The 2,967-nt window shown below is 40.2% G+C and overlaps 1 pseudogene; it reads right to left on the bottom strand.

The window, feature by feature from the left end:
- Positions 1-1,183: 1,183 nt before the first annotated feature.
- On the bottom strand, positions 1,184-2,281 carry LOC102477520 (3-ketoacyl-CoA thiolase, mitochondrial pseudogene; annotated as a pseudogene).
- Positions 2,282-2,967: the final 686 nt, after the last annotated feature.

The raw sequence follows: 2,967 nt of genomic DNA, 5'->3' as shown, positions 1-2,967 counted from the left end.
ACTACGTGGGAGTCCAGCGACATAGCCATTACGCTAACTGCTGGTTCCCAATAAATAATTCTTAAAAAAAAAAAAAAAAAAGAAAAAAGAAAAATGTGTCATTGCCTTCTGGCTTTCATGATTTCTCATGAGAAATCTTCAGTCATTGAAATCATTGATACCAGATAGGTAATGAGTCCTTTTTCTCTCACTGCATTCAAGATTTTTTATTTCGTTTTTAGCTTTCAGCATTTTGATTAGAATGTGTCTGGATGTTGATTTCTTTGGCTGTATCCTGGGTGAGGATTGATCAGCTTTTTGAATCTGTATACCTAATTTGGGAAGTTTACCTAGCTTGGGAAGTTTGAGGTCATTATTTCTTCAAATAGTTTTTCTGCCACACATGCCTCTCTTTCTGGGACTCCAATAACTTGAATATTGGATTTTTGTGTTGTCTCACTGGTGTCTGAGGTGGTTAATTAGTTTTTCAATCATTTTTCTCTTTGTTATTCTAATTGGATCATTTTTATTGATCTATATTCAGGTTCACAGTCATATTCTGATATCTCTATTCTGCTATCAACCCCATCCAGTGGATTTTTTTAAAAGGTTTTTGCTGTAGGATGCATGCACTCACTAGAGAGAGACAGAGAGGGAAAGTAGTAAATCACTCTCCCAGGTGGATGGCCACATCACAGTCCCTTCTCTTCCATTCTCCTCTCAGGATTTTGGATATGCACACACATATGCCTGGCACGATTTTCAAGCCGGTGTGTCCACTGCTCAAGCTTCAGTTATCCATGTGGGAGTCCAGCACCTTAATCATCATGCCACCTGCTGGCCTGATGATATTCAATCTTATTTTTTAGTTCTAACATTTCCATTTGGTTAGTCTTTATGTCCTCTCTTTTTTATTCCAATACTTTCCATTTTTAATATTTGTTTTAAAATTTTTCATGATTGCACTATTAATCATTTTTATAATAACTGCTTTTATTTTTTTGAAGTTAAGGCAATATTTATTAAATTTCCTTGTAATCATATTTTCTAAGGCATAAGTGGTTATTTGGAAGAATACAGCTTTTTTAAGGCCTTGAATAGTTGGATTTTAGTTCAGAAATACATCATGGCCGACTGGTGTGAATTTCAGAGAACTTTCTCTAACATGGGCTCTTACTCACGATAAATGCATTGTCACCTCACCATTGCTTGATCAAACTAGATTGCTATTTCAGCAGCAGAGCGTGGCTGGTTATGGCAGCTGCTCTGAAGGTCACCTGTTTTACTGTGGCCTGGCCCAAGAATTGGCCACTGTGGGCTCCGTGGTCTCTCAGGCTGAACTCTGAATGATAACGGCAATTTCTTGGGCACCTCCAATGCAAGCTGATCCAACAGCATATTTTCCACCTCGATGCCTTAGTTCATGAACCAGGTGTGCAGTAATTCTTGATCCAGAACCTCCCAATGGGTGACCCAAAGCAATGGCTCCGCCATTCACATTGGTTTTACTCTGGTCAAGATCCAAACTCTTCTCAACAGCCAAGTACTGAGGAGCAAATGCTTCATTCACCTCTACCAAATCCATGTCCTTAAGACTCAGTCCTGTTTTCTTCAGTGCCCCATTGATAGCAGGTTTTGCCAGGGGTTTTAAATTTTTTTTTTTTTTTTTTTTTTTTTTAAACAGCATCTTCACTAGCTATGATAATAGCTCCAGCACCATCAGATAGTCTGGACACGTCCCTTGCAGTGACGGTTCCTTCTTTCTTGAATACTGTTGGAAGTGTATGTAACTGTTCCAGGGTCGTTTAGGGCCAGTGTGCTCATCTACTTGCATTGTCTGTTTCCCTTTCTTTGCCTTCACCTCAATTGGTACCATTTCATCATTAAAGTAGCCAACATCATTAGCAGCCTTCCACCTCGGCTGTGACTGCAAGGCATACTTGTCACTTTCTTCTCTGCTTATTTTATGTTTTACAGCAAGATTCTCTGCAATAATTCCCATGGGGAGTTGGACATGCTGATCTGTTAATCCTGCCCACAAAGAATCTTTCAGCTTGAGATCTGATCCAAACTTGGTTCCAAAACGCACACTTCTGACACAGTAAGGAGACTGGCTCATGCTTTCAGTTCCTCCACACAAGACAACTTCAGCATCTTTAACACAAATTTCCTGACATCCATTCACAATGGACCGGAAACCAGAGCCACAGAGCCTATTAACAGTGAGAGCTGGAGTCTCTTTTGGGATTCCCACACACAAACCAACATGCCTTGCCAAGTATGCAGCATCAGAAGAACCCATCTATACCCGTTCGCTTAGCAGCAACAACAAACACACCTCGGAGCAAGGCCATGGCAGAGGCTCAGTTAAGGAAGCGTCAATCTCAGCTTTCGTCTCTCAATAACTGCTTTTAAATGCTTGTAGATCATTCCAACATCTGCACCAAACCATCTTGTATTTGTCATCTGTTGGTTGTCTTTTCCCATTTGAATTGATCATTTAATTCTTCTTTGTATGCTGAGTAATTTTGGACTTTATCCTGGACATTTTGAATATTACATGATATTCCAGATCTTGTTTAAATCCTATGAAAAGTACTGAGATGTCTGTTTTAGCAGGCAATCAATATGGTTAGGTTCAGGCCACAAGTTCCATCCTGTCTTCTACAGGTATAGTTTTAATAAAATTTAGTTTTACAGGCTTCGTAGTGTTATTCAGGTCTGTCCCATGTGTGTACAACCCAGAGGTTGGTCTGAGGCTTAGATGGAGATCTAGCATTAGCTTCATTCTCAGTCTCAATTCTCAGTCTTTGGTATGTTAATCAGGAACCAATCCATGTACATGCAGGTCAGGAGCTGGGGAAAGCAACTCCATGAAGCTCTTTATGAATGTCTGGGCTCAAACCCAATCTGCAAAGACCTTTTCTTTAGGGTCTCCAGGGAACATAATGGATCTGAAACCCCAGACTGGCCTTCTCCTCCCAACCC

This window comes from Tupaia chinensis, unplaced genomic scaffold, assembly GCF_000334495.1.
Source record: "Tupaia chinensis unplaced genomic scaffold, TupChi_1.0 Scaffold138400_2, whole genome shotgun sequence".
In the NCBI taxonomy this organism is placed as follows: Eukaryota; Metazoa; Chordata; class Mammalia; order Scandentia; family Tupaiidae; genus Tupaia; species Tupaia belangeri.
Note: the sequence above shows the minus strand (reverse complement) of the source record. Positions and strands in the feature narration are given on the sequence as shown.